Genomic DNA, 19,036 nt, shown 5'->3' on the forward strand with positions numbered 1-19,036 from the left:
GCTCTTGGGGTTGTCTAAAATTGCCCTTGACCAGCATTCTAGGACACCAAATCTCCTAAGAGGTGAATTGAAGTCTCAGATAGTGGGGTTCTAGTGATAATCATCTCCTTTCATGATAGCATTTGCTGTTTTTATACTCCTTCTCCTGGTCCTACTCCAAAGAGCATGATCTAAGGTAGACAGGGTTCAGTGCCCAAGGAAGGCACAGAAACAGGGTATGAGAATTCAAATGCAGGGGAAATCCAGATGACTTATTGGTAAAGATGGTATTATAATTGGAACTTAAAGGATGCACAGCATTTGTACGTGAGGGAGAAGATAGTGGGAATATCCCATACAGAGGGGGAAAGAGTGAGAAGAAACAGAGGGAGCTGTTGTCTTGCATGCTGAGAAGGGCTTAATCACTTTGGGAAGTTAGAGACATTAAGAAAACTTCAAAAGAACCTTATAACAGTTAACAATAATGTATTGTATATCTCAAAATAGCTGTAAAAGAGAATTTTGAGTGTTCTCACCACAAAGAGATGATAAATACTTGAGATAATGACTATGTCAATTACTCTGATTTGATCACTACACAGCGTAGCATATACATGTGTCAAAACTCACATTGTGTCTTATAAATATGCATGATTATATTTATTGGAGGAAAATCCGATAGAGTTGTAGAGTGCATAAAGATCATCCTTGATCTTATATCTGAGTCTCCCATCAAAGGACATGCACAGCCTTATGATCCTAATTTTTACGATGAAACCTATGATTATGGTGGTTTTACAATGATGTTTGATGACCGCCGTGGATGCCCAGTGGGATTTCCCATGCGGGGAAGAGGTGGTTTTGACAGAATGCCTCCTGGTCGGGGTGGGCGCCCCATGCCTCCATCTAGAAGAGATTATGATAATATGAGCCCTCGTCGAGGACCACCTCCCCCTCCTCCCGGACGGGGTGGCTGGGGTGGTAGCAGAGCTCGGAATCTTCCTCTTCCACCACCACCACCACCTAGAGAAGGAGACCTCATGGCCTATGACAGAAGAGGAAGACCTGGAGACCGTTATGATGGCATGGTTGGTTTCAGTGCTGATGAAACTTGGGACTCTGCAATAGACACATGGAGCCCATCAGAATGGCAGATGGCTTATGAACCACAGGGTGGCTCCGGATATGATTATTCCTATGCAGGGGGTCGTGGCTCATATGGTGATCTTGGTGGACCTATCATTACTACACAAGTAACTATTTCCAAAGATTTGGCTGGATCTATTATTGGCAAAGGTGGTCAGCGGATTAAACAAATCCGTCATGAGTTCGGGAGCTTTGATCAAAATTGATGAGCCTTTAGAAGGATCTGAAGATCGGATCATTACCATTACAGGAACACAGGACCAGATACAGAATGCACAGTATTTGCTGCAAAACAGTGTGAAGCAGTATGCAGATGTTGAAGGATTCTAATGCAAGATATTTTTTCTTTTTTATAGTGTGAAGCAGTATTCTGGAAAGTTTTTCTAAGACTAGTGAAGAACTGAAGGAGTCCTGCATCTTTTTTTTTTTTATCTGCTTCTGTTTAAAAAGCCAACATTCCTCTGCTTCATAGGTGCTCTGCATTTGAGGTGTAGGGAAATCTTTGCTGTTAACCAGATGTAATGTTTTAGTTCCTTAAAAACAGGGATGGGGGGAAGGGCATGCAAAAACTAACATTTAAATTTTGAAACAGCAGCAGAGTGAGTGGATTTTATTTTTTGTTATTTTTGGTGGTTTAAAAAAAATTCCCCCCATGTAATTATTGTGAACACCTTGCTTTGTGGTCACTGTAACATTTCGGGGGAAGGGACAGGGAGGAAAAGTAACAATAGTCCACATGTCCCTGGCATCTGTTCAGAGCAGCGTGCAGAATGTAATGCTCTTTTGTAAAGAAACGTTTTATGATTTTTAAAATAAATTTAGTGAACCTAAAAATAAATAAATAAATAAATAAATAAATAAATAAATAAATAAATAAATAAAACAAAGGGCCTTATGTAGTCTCACCCAGTTCTAGAGTCTTTCCTGGGACTGACAATCTGTTCTAATCTATTCTAATTCTGTCATTCTTTTTCCTATTCAAAACCACCAATGGGCCTTTCCTTACATTTATAACAACATCCACATTTAATTCTATAGAGTTAAAAATTTACAGATACTTTTTTAGTACTTTTGTAAATGTTCTTTGAAGAAAAGTGCCAAAAGACTAGTCAGATTTTAGAAAGTACAGATGAAAAAAACTTGATGTTGAGACAGCCAGGTGGGAAAGGGTCCCTGGCAGAACCTCTGGACACTGAGAGAAATGTGCACTGGGGTGGACCCTTGGGAAGTTTTCATCATTTGCAGTGGGAGGAGCCTGTTCCCTCCTCTCCCTGGGTGGTGCCTTGGATTCAATCTGTGAGGCAGAATATGCACTACCAGGATTCCGGCTTTGTGGAGGGTCCACATTTTCCCCTTTTCCCCTTTTTACCCCCAAAATTCCATTTCCTCTCATCCTTCAAAGTGTTTGTGACCCCTAATCTCTTATGGCCCTGTGACAAGAGACTGGCTCTTAGGTCAACTAAAAAAAAGTCCTACATCAACGTCAGTGCTCAGGAACATTTTACGATTGATCAGTAGGATCATGGCGTGTGAGCTTCTAGAAAATAAAGTGATTGCTCAGAGAAGAAATCCAATTTCTTCTCTGAATGTTGTTATAAGATTTGTAGACAAAGAGAATGTTTTAGTCATGGTGTATGTTGATTTCAGTACATTTTCTCTGTGAGAACTTTGTGGACAGGATGCAGAAATGTGGGCTGAATGATAAAACTGCACAGGATTCATAATTTGAACCCAAAGGTAGCCTATTCATGCTTTATGTCAGCCTAAAGCAGACTTTTATTGCCGTATTGAACTGGGCCCTTTTCTAGTCAACGTTTTAATCAATGAAATGGATAAAGACATAAACAGTGAACTGATCAAATTGCATATCATAAAGAGCTGGGAAAAGGAGCTAATATGGTGAATGAATTCAAGATGTTAATAATTGTTGGACAGGCTGAAATAATAAGTCAAAACAAGCACAATGACATTAAACAGAAAGAAAATACGTCCTGCCCTAGAAACAGAAATTCCATTTGACCCAACAATCCCATTACTGGGTATATATTCAGAGGAGTATAAATCGTTCTACTATAAGGACACATGCACACAAATGTTCATTGCAGCACTGTTTACAATAGCAAAGACCTGAAACCAACCCAAATGACCATCGATGATAGACTGGACAGGGATAATGTGGCACATATACACCATGGAATATTATGCAGCAATCAAAAACGATTAGTTCGTGTCCTTTGTAGGGACATGGATGAACTGGACACCATCATTCTCAGCAAACTGACACAAGAGCAGAAAATCAAACACCACATGTTCTCACTCATAGGTGAGTGTTGAACAATGAGAACCCATGGACACAGGGAGGGGAGCACTACACAATGGGGTCTGTTGGGGGAAATAGGGGAGGTACAGAGGGGGATGGGGAGTTGGGGAGAGATAGCATGGGGAGAAATGTTAGATGTAGGTTATGGGGAGGAAGGCAGGAAATCACACTTCCACGTGTGTACCTATGCAACAATCTTGCATGTTCTTCACATATACCCCAAAACCTAAAATGCAATTTAAAAAAAAGAAAACTTTCATACCAGATCATATCCTCAGTAGATAAACCTGGTGAGAGAGAGTCACAGATATTATCAAAAATAGTATCAATGCTTAGTCCATGATGTTAAATAAAAATGAATGAAACATATGTTAAAAAAAGAGAAATAGGTCCTGCTTTTTCAACTTCAAAATTCTAAGACAGGAAAATCTGACTAGATTAAAATTCTTTTATTCCCTTGAAAAATAAAACTATTTTTATTGTGAAATATACAAACAGAAAAGTGCTAAGTGGAAATGCTGTGGGAAAAGTTTACTTTTTTTGAAATGTGGCAATTTATTATTATTTTTTTATATTTATTTATTTTACTTTAGGTGCATACTGTATCTGGCATTTCTCCCCATGTTATCCCTCCCCACCCTCCCCTCCCTCCCCACCACCTGCTGTATCTCCCCTATGGCCCCCAGTGTGTTATGTTCCTCTCCCTGAGTCCACATGTTCTTGTTGTTCAATAGCCACCTATGAGTGAGAAGATAAGGTGTTTGGCTTTCTGTTCTTGTGTCAGTTTGCTGAGAATGATGGTTTCCAGATTCAACCAAGTCTCTACAAAGGACATAAACTCATCGTGTTTTATGGCTGTGTAGTAACCCAGGTGTATATGTACCACATTTTCTTTCTCCAGTCTATTATTGATGGGCATTTGAGTTCGTTTCAGGTCTTTGCTATTGTAAACAGTGCTGCAATAAACATATGTGTGCATGTGTCTTTACAGTAGAATGATTTGTAGTTCTTTGAGTATATGCCCAGTAATGGGATTGCTGGGTCAAATGGAATTTCTATTTCTAGATCCTTAAGAAATAGCCACACTGCCTTCCACAATGGTTGAACTAATTTACACTCTCACCAAATGTGTAAGAGTGTTCCTATTTCTCCACATCCTCTCCAGCAACTGTCATCTCCAGATTTTTTAATGATCGCTTCTAATTCGCATGCGATGATATCTCAGTGTGGTTTTGATTTGCATTTCTCTAATAATCAGTGATGATGAGCATTTTTTCATATGTTTCTTGGCCTCATGTTTGTCTTCTTTTGAAAAGTGTCTGTTGATATTCTTCACCCAGTTTTCAATGAAATTATTTTTTCTTGTATTTCTGTTTTAGTTCTTTGTAGATTCTGGATATTAGCCCTTTGTCAGATGGGTAGAATGCATAAATATTTTTCCATTCTGTTGGTTGCTGATTCACTCTAATGATTGTTTCTTTTGCTGTACAGAAGCTCTGGAGTTTAATTAGATCCCATTTTTCTATCTTGGCTTTCACTGACATTGCTTTTGGTGTTTTAGTCATGAAGTCCTTGCCTATGCCTATGTCCTGGATAGTTTTGAGTAAGTTTTCTTCTAATGTTTTTATGGTGTTAGGTTTTATGTTTAAATATTTAATTCATCTGGAGTTAATTTTAGTGTAAGGTGACAGATAGGGGTCCAGTTTCTGCTTTCTGCACATTGCTAGCCAGTTTTCCCAATACCATTTATTAAACAAGTTGTCCTTTCCCCATTGCTTGTTTTTGTCAGGTTTGTCAAAGATCAGATGGCTGTAGGTGTGTGGTGTTGCTCCCGGGCCTCTGTTTTTTTCCATTGGTCTATGTCTCTGTTTTGGTGCCACTACCATGCTGTTTTGATTACTGTAGCCTTGTAGTATAGTTTGAATTTGGGCAGTGTGATGCCTCCAGCTTTGTTGTTTTTTTTTTTTTTTTTTTTTTTTGCTTAGGATTGTCTTGGCTATGCGGGGTCTTTTGTGATTCCATATGAAGTTTAAGGTATTTTTTTTCCAGTTCTGTAAAGAAGGTCATTGGTAGCTTGATGGGGATAATGTTGAATCTATAGATTACTTTGGGGAGTGTGGCCATTTTCACTATATTGATTCTTCCTAATCATGAGCATAGAATGTTTCTCCATCTGTTTGTGTCCTCTCTCATTTCATTGAGCAGTGGTTTGCAATTCTCCTTGAAGAGGTCCTTTCCATCCTTTGTTAGTTATATTTCTAGGCATTTTATTCTCTTTGTATCAATTGTGAATGGGAGTTCACTCTTGATTTGGCTCTCTGTTTGTCTGTTATCCATATATAGGAATGCCTCTGATTTCTGCACATTGATTTTGTATCCTGAGACCTTACTAAAGTTGTTTATCAGTTTGAAAAGATTTTGGGCTGAGTTGATGGGGTCTCCTAGATATACAATCATGTTATCTGCAAATAGAGACAGTTTGACTTTTTCCTTTCCTAATTGAATATGCTTTATTTCTTTTTGTTGCCTGATTGCTCTGGCTAGAACTTCCACTACTATATTGAATAGGAGTGGTGAGAGAGGGCATCTTTGCCTAGTGCCTGATTTCAAAGGGAATTCTTCCAGCTTTTGCCCTTTCAGTATGATATTAGCTGTAGGTTTTTCATATATAGCTTTTATCATTTTATGATATGTTCCATCAATACCTAGTTTATTGCGAGTTTTTAGCATCAAGCGCTGTTGAATTTTGTCGAAGGCCTTCTCTGCATCTATTGAGATATTCATGTGGTCTTTGTCTTTGGTTCCATTTATGTGATGGATTACATTTATGGATTGTGTATGTTGAACCAGCCTTGCATCCCCGGGATGAAGCCTACTTGGTCATACTGGATAACCTGCTTGATGTGCTGTTGGAATGTGTTTGCCAGTATTTTATTGAAGATGGTTGCATCGATGTTCATCATGAATAATGGCCTGAAGTTTTCTTTTTTAGTTGAGTCTGTGCCTGGTTTTGATAACAGGATGATGTTGGTCTCATAAAATGAGTTAGGGAGGATTCCCTCCTTTTGTATTGTTTGATACAGTTTCAGAAGGAATGGAACCAGCTCCTCTTTGTATGTCTGGTAGAATTTGGCTGTGAACCCATCTGGACCTGGACTGTTTTTGGTTTGTAGGCTATTCATTGCTGCCTCTACTTCAGTCCTTGTTATTGGTGTATTCAGGGTTTCAACTTCCTCCTGGTCTAGTCTTGGTAGAGTACAAGTGTTTAGGAGTTTATCGATTTCTTCCTGGTTTACTGGTTTATGTGAGTAGAGTTGTTTGTAGTGATCTCTGATGGTAGTTTGTATTTCTGTGGGATCAGTAGTGATATCCCCTTTATCGTTTTTTATTGCCTCTATTTGATTCTTCTCCCTTTTTTTTTTTCTAATCTGGCTAGTGTTCCGTCTATTTTGCTGATCTTTTCAAAAAACCACCTCCTGGATTTACTGATATTTTGAAGGGTTTTTGTGTCTTTATCTCCTTCAATTCTCCTCTAATCTTAGTTATTTCTTGTCTTTTGCTAGCTTTTGAGGTTTTTTGATCTTACTCCTCTAGCTCTTTCAATTTTGATGATAGGGTGTTGATTTTAGATTTTTTCTCTCTTCTCATGTGGGCATTTATTGCTATAAATTTCCCTCTCTATACTGCTTTAAAGGTGTCCCAGAGATTCTGGTAAGTTGTGTCTTCATTCTGGTTGGTTTTGAAGAAATCTTTATTTCTACCTTCATTTCATTGTTTATCCAGTTGACACTCAGAAGCAAGTTGTTCAGTTTTGAAGTGGTTGTGTGGCTTTGAGTGTTACTTGATTCTGAGTTCTAGTCTGATTCTGCTGTGGTCTGATAGACTGTTTGTTATAATTTCTGTTTTTTTGCATTTACTGAGGAGTGATTAGCTTCCAATGATGTGGTCAATTTTAGAGTAAGTGCAATATGGTGCTGAGAAAAATGTATATTCTGTGGATTTCGGGTGGAGCATTCTGTATATGTCTATTAGGTCTGCTTGGTCCAGCTCAGCATTCAAGTCCTGGATATCCTTGTAAATTTTCTGTCTCTTTGATCTGTCTAATGTTGACAGTGTAGTGTTAAAGTCTCCCACTATTGTTGTGTGGGAGTCTAAGTCTCATTTTAGGTAATTAACGACTTGCTTTATGTTTCTGGGTGCTCCTGTGTTGGGGCATATATATTTAGGATAGTTAGCTTTTCTTGTTGGATTTATCCTTTTACCATTACATAGTGTCCTTCTTTGTCTCTTTTGATCTTTGTTGGTTTGAAGTCCATTTGATCAGAGACTAGGATTGCAACCCCTGCTTTTTTCTGTTCTCCATTTGCTTGGCAAATCTTATTCCATCCCTTTATTTTGAGTATATGTGTGTCTTTGTATGTGAGATGTGTTTCCTGAATACAGCATACTGACGGGTTCTGACTTTTTATGGGTTCTTGACAGTCTTTTTCTTTTGCTTGGGGTGTTTAGGTCACTCACATTCGATGTTAATATTGTTATACGTGAATTTGATCCTGCCAATTTGTTACTGGCTGGTTTTCTTTGCCATTAGTTGACTCATTTTCTTCATTACATTTTTGGTCTTTGCCAACTGGTTTGCTTTTGCAACCCTGGTGAATCTGGTGATTATGTGCCTTGGGGTTGCTCTTCTTGAGGAATATCTTTGTGGAATTCTCTGTATTTATTGAATTTAAAATTTGGACTGCCTTGCTGGGCTTGGGAAGTTCTCCTGGATAATATCCTGGAACATGTTTTTCAGCTTGGATTCATTCTCCCCATTGTATCAGGTACACCGATCATGTGTAGATTAGGTCTTTTCACACAATCCCATACTTCTTGGAGACTTTGTTCATTTCTTTTCACTCTTTTTTCTCTTGCCTTGCCTTCTCTTCTTATTTCATTGAGTTGATCTTCAATCTCTGATATCCTTTCTTCTGCTTTATTGATCCAGCTATTAAAACTTGTGTTTGCTTCACATAGTTCTTGTGCTGTGTTTTTCAACTCCATCAGGTCATTTATGTGCTGCTCTAAGCTGGTCATTCTAGTTGGCATTTAGTCCAACTTTTTCAAAGTTTTTGGTTTCTTTGCACTGAGTTAGAACGTGTTCCTTTAGCTCAGAAAAGTTTGTTGTTATCCACCTTCTAAAGCTTGTTTCTGTAAATTTGTCGCACTTCTTCTCGGTCAAGTTGTGATCCTGTGTTGTGGAGAAGTCGTAATCTTTTGAAAGTAAAGAGGTGTTCTGATCTTTGATGGTTTTATATTTTTTGCACTTTTCTTTCCTGTCTTTGTGGATTTACCTGGCCATGTTTTCAGGGCGCTGCTTAATGAGGTCACTTCTCTGCCTGTGGAGGCACTATTGGCTTTCTACAGACTCCTTTAGGTTACTAGGCAAGCTTCCTGTGTCTTTTTTGTTTATATGGAAAGATTAGGCCCACCTCTTCAGCTGCCCTATAAATGAGGCTGGGTTGTCAAGAATGCTATCCAGGACATAGGAGTAGGCAAGGACTTCATGAACAAAACACCAAAAGCATTGGCAACAAAAGCCAAGATAGACAAATGGGACCTAATCAAACGCCACGGCTTTTGCACAGCAACAGAAACAGTCACTAGAGTGAATCGGCAACCAACAGAATGGGAAAATATTTTTGCAGTTTACCCATATGACAAAAAGCTGATATCCAGAATTTACAAAGAACTCAGACAGATTTACAAGAAAAAAACAAACAAGCCCATTCAAAAAGGGGCAAAGGATATGAACAGACACTTTACAAAAGAAGACATACATGAGGCCAACAATCATATGAAAACATGCTCATCATCACTGGTCATTAGAGAGACGCAAATCAAAACCATATTGAGATACAATCTCACACCAGTTAGAATGGCGATCATTAAAAATTCTGGAGACAACAGATGCTGGAGAGTATGTGGAGAAATAGGAACACTTTTACACTGTTGGTGGGAGTGTAAATTAGTTCAACCATTGTGGAAGACAGTGTGGCGATTCCTCAAGGACCTAGAAATAGAAATTCCATTTGACCCAGCAATCCCATTATTGGGTATATACCCAAAGGACTATAAATCGTTCTACTATAAGGACACATGCACACGAATGTTCATTGCAGCACTGTTTACAGTAGCAAAGACCCGGATCCAACCAAAATGCCCATCGATGATAGACTGGACTGGGAAAATGTGGCACATATACACCATGGAATATTATGCAGCAGTCAAAAATGATGAGTTCATGTCCTTTGTAGGGACATGGATGAATCTGGAGAACATCATTCTCAGCACACTGACACAAGAACAGAAAATGAAACACCGCATATTCTCACTCATAGGCGGGTGATGAACAATGAGAACACATTGACACAGGGAAGGGGTTACTACACACTGGGGTCTATTGGGGGGAATAGGCGAGGGACAGCGTGGGGGGGGCTGGGGAGGGATAGCATGGGGAGAAATGCCAAATGTGGGTGAAGGGGCAGAAGGCAGCAAAACACACTGCCGTGTGTGTACCTATGCAACTGTCTTTCATGTTCTGCACTTGTACCCCAAAACCTAAAATGCAAAAAAAAAAAAATGCCATCCCATTGCTACATAAACTTTCTGTGTATTTTGTTGAAACGTGTAGCCCAGTCTTACCCCTCTAGTGGTGGGTTGTGCTCTTCCTCCACTGGGCTGGATCATTCAGGGTTCATCTCAGACTGTGGCACTGGCTGCACAACCCACTAGAGTCAGAGCTTCAGCCCTCTGGGGTTTTTGACGGAGGGCAGGGACCTGCCCATTGCCACCTGGCCATCTCCCCCTTTCAGCTTCCTCTCTCTTTTTGGTCATGGGTTAGGGGCCCACCCAGCTACTCCTGCTTATAACTCCCTTTCTCTCTGGCTGGGGGAGGGAAAAATAGCTCAGTCTGCAGGCTCTTATTCAACTCTGTCCTTGTAATTCCCAGCGCTTTATTAGCAAATATTCCCTGATTTGTATATTGCAGAGGCTTTGGGGGGAGTGGTGTATCTGGACTGGAGTGCCAGAGGGGGAGCCTCCGACTCGCCAGTCAGATGCACTTTCTGGGTGAAGCAGGACCCCTACCCACCTTGGTCTGCCCTGAGTGGGCTTTGCTCACCATCAGACCAGACCTGTTGAAATGCAACTGGAGATCTCTGGATTTCTGCATCTCTCTTGCTGGGTGTTGTGAGCTGGAGTTTGGTCTAATCAGTCATCTTGGATTTTCCTTTATTAGTTTTTAAATTATACTTTAATTTCTGTGATACATGTGCAGAATGTGCAGTTTTGTTACATAGGTAGATACATGCTATGCTGGTTTGCTGCACTTATCAACCAGTCATTACATTAGGTATTTCTCCTAATGCTATTCCTCCCCTAGAACCCCATTCTCTGACAGGCCCTTGTGTATGATGGTCCTCTCCCTGTGTCCATGTGTTCCCATTGTTCAACACCCAGTTATGAGTGAGAACATGCAGTGTTTGGTTTTCTGTTCTTGTGTTAGTTTGCTGAGAATGATGGTTTCCAGCTTCATCCATGTCTCTTCAAAGGACACAAACTCATCATTTTTTATGGCTGCATAGTATTCCATGGTGTATATGTGCCACATTTTCTTTATCCAGTCTATCACTGATGGGCATTTGGGTTGGTTCCAAGTCTTTGCTATTGTGAATAGTGCCACAATAAACATATGTGCGCATGTGTCTTTATAGTAGAATGATTTATAATCTTTTGGGTATATATCCAGTAATGGGGTTGAGGATTTGCCACACTGTCTTCCACAATGGTTGAACTAATTTACACCAACAGTGTAAAAGCATTCCTATTTCTCCACATCCTCTCCAGCATGTTGTTTCCTGACTTTTTAAAGATTGCCATTCTAACTGGCATGAGATGGTATCTCAGTGTGGTTTTGATTTGCATTTCTTTAATGACCAGTGATGGTGTGCTTTTTTTCATATGTACTTTGTAGATTCTGGATATTAGCCCTTTGTCAGATGGATAGATTGCAAACATTATCTCCCATTCTGTAGATTGCCTGTTCATTCTAATGATAGTATGGCTGCATAGTATTGCATGGTGTATATGTGCCACATTTTCTTTATCCAGTCTATCACTGATGGGCATTTGGGTTGGTTCCAGGTCTTTGCTATTGTGAACAGTGCTGCAATAAACGTATGTGTGCATGTGTCTTTATAATAGAATGATTCAATATTTCTTCAGTATTTACTCAGTAATGAGATTGCTGAGTCAAATGGTATTTCTAGTTCTGGATCCTTGAGGAATGACCACACTGTCTTCCTCAATGGTTGAACTAATTTACACTTCCACCAACAGTGTAAAAGCATTTCTATTTCTCCACATCCTCTCCAACATGTTTTTTCCTGATATTTTAATGGTCACCGTTATAACCTATGTGAGATGGTATCTCAGTGTGGTTTTGATTTGCGTTTTTCTAAAGACCAATGATGATGAGCTTTTTTTCATGTTTGTTGGCTGCATAAATGTCTTCTTTTGAGATTTGTTTGTTCATATTCGTTGCCCACTTTTTGATAGGGTTGTTTTTTTCTTGTAAATTTGTTTAAGTTCTTTGTAGATTCTCTATATTAGCCTTTTGCCAGACAGGTAAATTGCAAAAGCTTTTTCCTATTCTGTTGGTTGCAGGTTCACTCTAATGGCAGTTTCTTTTGCTGTGCAGAAGTTCTTTAGTTTAATTAGTTCCCATTTCTCTATTTTATCTTTTGTTGCCATTGCTTTTGGTGTTTAGTGAAGAAGTCCTTGCCTGTTCCTGTGTCATGAATGGTAGTGCCTAGGTTTTCTTCTAGGGTTTTTATGGTGTTAGATCTTATGTTTAAATCTTTAATCCATCTTGAGTTAATTTTTGTATAAGATGTAAGAAAGAGATCCAGGTTAAGCTTTCTACATATGGCTAGCCAGTTTTCCCAACATCATTTATTAAACAGAAGGTCCTTTTCCCATTGCTTGTTTTTGTCAGGTTTGTCAAAGGTCAGATGGTTGTAGATATGTGGCACTATTTCCTAGACCTCTGTTCTGTTCCATTGGTCTATACCTCTGTTTTGGTACTAGTACCATGCTGTTTTGGTTACTGTCGCCTTATACTATAATTTCAAGTCAGGTAGAACGATGCGACCAGCCTTGTTCCCCCCCACCCCTTAGGATTGTCTTGGCTATGTGGCCTCTTTTTTGGTTCCATATTAAATTTAAGATTTTTTTTTCTAATTCTGTGAAGAAAGTCAAAGGTACCTTGATGGGGATAGCATCAAATCTATAAATTACTTTGGGCAGTATGGCCATTTTCATAATACTGATTCTTCCTAACCATGAGCATGGCATGCTTTTCCATCTGTTTGTGGTCTCTCTTATTTCCTTGAGCAGTGGGTTGTATTTCTCCTTGAAGAGATATTTCACATTCCTTGTACATTTTATTCCTACGTATTTTACTCTTTTTGTAGCACTCGTGAATTGGAATTCGCTTGTGATTTCACTGTGTTTTTGGTGTATGCAAGAATGCCTGTGATGTTTGCACATTAATTTTATGTCTTGAGACTTTGCTAAAGTTGCTTATTGGCTTGAGATATTGGGCTGAGATGATGAGCTTTTCTAAACATATGATCGTGTCATCTGGGAACAGAGACCATTTGACATCCTCTCTTCCTATTGGAATATCCTTTGTTTCTTTCTTTTTTTTAATTTTTTATTGGATTTTAGGTTTTGGGGTACATGAGCAGAGCATGCAAGACAGTTGCGTAGGTACACATATGGCAGGGTGCTTTGCTTTCCTTCTCCCCTTCATCCACATTTGGCATTTCTCCCCAGGCTATCCCTCCCCACCACCCCCTCCCACTGGCCCTCCCCTTTTCCCCCCAATACACCCCAGTGTTTAGTACTCCCCTTTCTGTGTCCATGTGTTCTCATTTTTCATCACCCGCCTATGAGTGAGAATATGCGGTGTTCCATTTTCTGTTCTTGTGTCAGTTTGCTGAGAATGATGTTCTCCAGATTCATCCATGTCCCTACAAACGACACGAACTCATCATTTCTGATTGCTGCATAATATTCCATGGTGTATATGTGCCATATTTTTCCAATCCAGTCTATTATCAATGCGCATTTGGGTTGATTCCAGGTCTTTGCTATGGTAAACAGTGCTGCAATGAACATTCGTGTTCATGTGTCCTTATAGTAGAACGATTTATAGTCTTTTGGATATATACCCAGTAATGGAATTGCTGGGTCAAATGGAATTTCTATTTCTAAGGCCTTGAGGAATCGCCACACCGTCTTCCACAATGGTTGAACTAATTTACACTCCCACCAACAGTGTAAAAGTGTTCCTTTTTCTCCACATCCTCTCCAGCATCTGTTGTCTCCAGATTTTTTAATGATCGCCATTCTAACTGGCATGAGATGGTATCTCAATGTGGTTTTGATTTGCATCTCTCTGATGACCAGTGACGATGAGCATTTTTTCATATGATTCTTGGCCTCATATATGTCTTCTTCGTAAAGTGTCTGTTCATATCCTTTGCCCACTTTTGAATGGGCTTCTTTGTTTTTTCCTGTAAATCTCTTTGAGTTCTTCATAAATTCTGGATATCAGCCCTTTGTCAGATGGGTAGACTGCAAAAATTGTTTCCCATTCTGTTGGTTGCCAATCCACTCTAGTGACTGTTTCTTTTGCCGTGCAGGAGCTGTGGAGTTTGATTAGGTCCCATTTGTCTATTTTGGCTTTTGTTGCCAATGCTTTTGGTGTTTTGTTCATGAAGTCCTTGCCTACTCCTATGTCCTGGATGGTTTTGCCTAGATTTTCTTCTAGGGTTTTTATGCTGCCAGGTCTTATGTTTAAGTCTTTAATCCATCTGGAGTTAATTTTAGTGTAAGGTGTCAGGAACGGGTCCAGTTTCTGCTTTCTGCACATGGCTAGCCAATTTTCCCAACACCATTTGTTAAACAGGGAATCCTATCCCCATTGCTTGTGTTTGTCAGGTTTATCAAAGATTGTATAGTTGTAGATATGTTGTGTTGCCTCCGGTGTCTCTGTTTTGTTCCATTGGTCTATATCTCTGTTTTGGTACCAGTACCATGCTGTTTTGATTACTGCAGCCTTGTAGTATTGTTTGAAATCCGGTAGTGTGATGCCCCCCGCTGTGTTCTTTTTGCTTAGAATTGACTTAGCTGTGCGGGCTCTCTTTTGGTTCCCTATGAAGTTCATGGTGGTTTTTTCCAGTTCTGTGAAGAAAGTCAATGGTAGCTTGATGGGGATAGCGTTGACTCTAAATTACTTTGGGCAGTATAGCCATTTTCACGATATTAATTCTTCCTAACCATGAACATGGAATCTTTCTCCATCTGTTTGTGTCCTCTCTGATTTCATTGAGCAGTGGTTTGTAGTTCTCCTTGAAGAGGTCTCTTACGTTCCTTGTGAGTTGTATTCGAAGGTATTTATTCTTTTTGTAGCAATTGTGAATGGCAGTTCCTTCTTGATTTGGCTTTCTTTAAGTCTGTTATTGGTGTAGACGAATGCTTGAGATTTTGCACATTGATTTTATATCCTGAGACTTTGCTGAAGTTGCTGATCAGTTTCAGGAGTTTTTGGGCTGAGGTGATGGGGTCTTCTAGGTATAGTATCATGTCGTCTGCAAATAGAGACAATTTGGCTTCCACCTTTCCTATTTGAATACCCTTTATTTCTTTTTCTTGCCTGATTGCTCTGGTTAGAACTTCCAGTACTATATTGAATAGGAGTGGTGAAAGAGGGCATCCTTGTCTAGTGCCAGATTTCAAAGGGAATGCTTCCAATTTTTTGCCCATTCAGTATGATATTGCCTGTTGGTTTGTCATAAATAGCTTTTATTACTTTGAGATACGTTCCATCGATACCGAGTTTATTGAGGGTTTTTAGAATAAAGGGCAGTTGAATTTTGTCAAATGCCTTCTCTGCGTCAATTGAGATAATCATGTGGTTTTTGTTTTTGTTTTTGGTTCTGTTTATGTGGTGAATTACGTTTATAGACTTGCGTATGTTGAACATGCCTTGAATCCCCGGGATGAATCCTACTTGATCATGATGAATAAGTTTCTTGATTTGCTGTTGCAATCAGCTTGCCAATATTTTATTGAAGATTTTTGCATCTATGTTCATCATGGATATTGGCCTGAAGTTTTCTTTTCTCCTTGGGTCTCTGCAGGGTTTTGGTGTCAGGATGATATTGGTTTCGTAGAATGATTTGGGAAGGATTCCTTCTTTTTGGATTATTTGGAATAGTTTCAGAAGGAATGGTACCAGCCCCTCGTTGTGTGTCTGGTAGAATTCGGCTGTGAACCCGTCTGGACCTGGGCTTTTTTTGTGTGGTAGGCTCTTAACTGCTGCCTTGACTTCTGACCTTGTTATTGGTCTATTCATAGTTTCAGCTTCCTCCTGGTTTAGGCTTGGGAGGACACAGGAGTCCAGGAATTTATCCATTTCTTCCAGGTTTGCTAGCTTATGTGCATAGAGTTGTTTGTAATATTATCTGATGATGGTTTGAATTTCTGTGGAATCTGTGGTGATTTCCCCTTTATCATTTTTTATTGCATCTATTTGGTTGTTCTCTCTTTTCTTTTTAATCAATCTGGCTAGTGGTCTGTCTATTTTGTTGATCTTTTCAGAAAACCAGCTCTTGGATTTATTGATATTTTGGAGGGTTTTTCGTGTCTCGATCTCTTTCAGTTCAGCTCTGATCTTAGTTATTTCTTGTCTTCTGCTGGGTTTTGAGATTTGTGATCTTGCTCCTCTATCTCTTTCAATTTTGACGATAGGGTGTCAATTTTGGTTCTCTCCATTCTTCTCATATGGGCACTTATTGCTATATACTTTCCTCTAGAGACTGCTTTAAATGTGTCCCGGAGATTCTGGCATGTTTTGTCTTAGTTCTCGTTGGTTTTGAAGAACTTCTTTATTTCTGCCTTCATTTCGTTGTTTATCCAGTCAACATCCAAAAGCCAGTTGTTCAGTTTCATTGAAGCTGTGAGGTTCTGGGTTGCTTTCTGAATTCTGAGTTCTAACTTGATTGCACTATGGTCTGAGAGGCTGTTTGTTATGATTTCAGTTGTTTTGTATTTGCTGAGCAGTGCTTTCCTTCCAATTATGTGGTCGATTTTAGAGTAGGTGTGATGTGGTGCTGAGAAGAATGTATATTCTGCGGATTTGAGGTGGAGAGTTCTGTAGATGTCTATCAGGTTTGCTTGCTCCAGGTATGAGTTCAAGCCCTGGATATCCTTGTTGATTTTCTGTCTGATTGATCTGTCTAATATTGACAGTGGGGTGTTAAAGTCTCCCACTATAATTGTGTGGGAGTCTAAGTCTCTTTGTAAGTCATTAAGAACTTGCCTTATGTATCTGGGTGCTCCTGGGTTTGGTCTATATATGTTTAGGATCGTTAGCTCTTCTTGTTTTATTGATCCTTTTACCATTATGTAATGGCCTTCTTTGTCTCTTTTGATCTTTGTTGCTTTAAAGTCTATTTTATCAGAGATGAGAATTGCACCTCCTGCTGTTTTTTGCTCTCCATTTGCTTGGTAAATCTTCCTCCATCCCTTTATTTTGAGCCTTTGTGTATCCTTGCATGTTAGATGTGTTTCCTGGATACAGCACACTGATGGGTTTTGGCTTTTTATCCAATTTGCCAGTATGTGTCTTTTGATTGGTGCATTTAGTCCATTTACATTTAGCGTTAATATTGTTATGTGTGAATTTGATACTGCTATTTTGATGCTAGCTGGCTGTTTTGCCCGTTAGTTGTTGTAGATTCTTCATTATGTTGATGCTCTTTAGCATTCAGTGTTATTTTGGAATGGCTGGTACCAGTTGTTCCTTTCTATGTGTAGTGCCTTTTTCAGGAGGTCTTGTAAGGCAGGCCTGGTGGTGACAGAATCTCTGAGTACTTGCTTGTTTGCAAAGGATTTTATTTTTCCTTCACTTATGAAGCTCAGTTTGGCTGGATATGAAATTCTGGGTTGAAAGTTCTTTTCTTTAAGGATGTTGAATATTGGCCCCCACTCTCTTCTGGCTTGCAGTGTTTCTGCCGAGAGATCTGCTGTGAGTTTGATGGGTTTCCCTTTGTGGGTGACCCGACCTTTCTCTCTGGCTGCCCTTAGTATTTTCTCCTTTATTTCAACCTTGTTGAATCTGACGATTATGTGCCTTGGGGTTGCTCTTCTTGCGGAATATCTTTGTGGTGTTCTCTGTATTTCCTGCAATTGAGTGTTGGCCTGTCTTGCTAGGTTGGGGAAGTTTTCCTGGATAATATCCCGAAGAGTATTTTCCAGCTTGGATTCATTCTCTTCGTTACATTGTGGTACGCCTATCAAACATATGTTAGGTCTCTTCACATAGTCCCACATTTCTTGGAGACTTTGTTTATTCCTTTTTGCGCTTTTTTTTCTGATCTTGGTTTCTCGTTTTATTTTATTGAGTTGATCTTCGACTTCAGATATACTTCCTTCTGCTTGGTCAATTCGGCTATTGAAACTTTTGCATGCTTCGTGAAGTTCTCTTATTGTGTTTTTCATCTCCTTTAATTCATTCATATTTTTCTCTAAATTATCCATTCTTGTTATCATTTCCTCGAATCTTTTTTCAAGGTTCTTAGTTTCTTTGCATTGATTTGAAACATGTTCTTTTAGCTCACAAAAGTGTCTCATTATCCACCTTCTGAAGTCTAATTCCGTCATTTCATCACAGTCATTCTCCATCCAGCTTTGTTCCCTTGCTCGTGAGGAGTTTTGGTTATTTCTAGGAGGCGAGGTGTTCTGATTTCGGGTGTTTTCCTTTTTTTTCCGCTGTTTTTTTCCCATCTTTGTGGATTTATCCACCTGTCATCTGTGTAGTTGCTGACTTTTCGATTGGGTCTCTGAGTGGACACCCAGATTGTTGATGATGAAGTATTTCTGTTACTTGGTTTTCCTTCTACCAGTCTAGCCCCTTCGCTGTATGACTGCTGAGGTCCACTCCAGGCCCTGCTTGTCTGGGGTGCAACTATAGCAGCTGCAGAACAGTAGGGATGCTACCAGTTTCTTTTTCTGCTATCTTTGTCCTAGAATGATGCTTGCCAAATGTCAGTCTTTTGGATATAGAGGGGTCAGGGAGCTGCTTGAGGAGACAGTCTGTACTTTATAGGAGCTCAAGTGCTGAGCTGTGAGCTCTGATGTTCATTCAGGTCTGTTAGGCTGCTATGTTTAATTCTGCTGCAACAGAACTCATAAAAAAAAGCCCTTTTTTCTCAGCTGCTCTTTCTGAAGGGGTTGGGGCTTTATTTTTGAGTGTCCGCCGGGTTCTCCTTCCCAGCTAGGGGGCAGTCTTGTCCTGCCGAGGCTCCGCCTTGCTGGTGTGAGGTTCACCCTCTTTCTGCAGCCTCTGCCCTTCTGCTGCGGTCTCTGCCCTGCAGCCGCGGGCTCTGCCCTGTGGCGGAGTCTCTCTGTTTTACCGTGTTGCCTCGGCAATGGCAGGCTGCGTCAGCAATGGGCGTGTACCTCAGTAGGGGCTGA

The 19,036-nt window shown here is 39.8% G+C and overlaps 1 pseudogene across 1 annotated transcript; it reads left to right on the forward strand.

Moving 5' to 3' along the window:
• Positions 1-663: 663 nt before the first annotated feature.
• Positions 664-2,012, forward strand: LOC100408899 (heterogeneous nuclear ribonucleoprotein K pseudogene; annotated as a pseudogene). Its single transcript, XR_013531733.1, has one exon. The product of XR_013531733.1 is annotated as a heterogeneous nuclear ribonucleoprotein K pseudogene (transcript).
• Positions 2,013-19,036: the final 17,024 nt, after the last annotated feature.

Source organism: Callithrix jacchus, chromosome X (assembly GCF_049354715.1).
Source record: "Callithrix jacchus isolate 240 chromosome X, calJac240_pri, whole genome shotgun sequence".
NCBI lineage: Eukaryota > Metazoa > Chordata > Mammalia > Primates > Cebidae > Callithrix > Callithrix jacchus.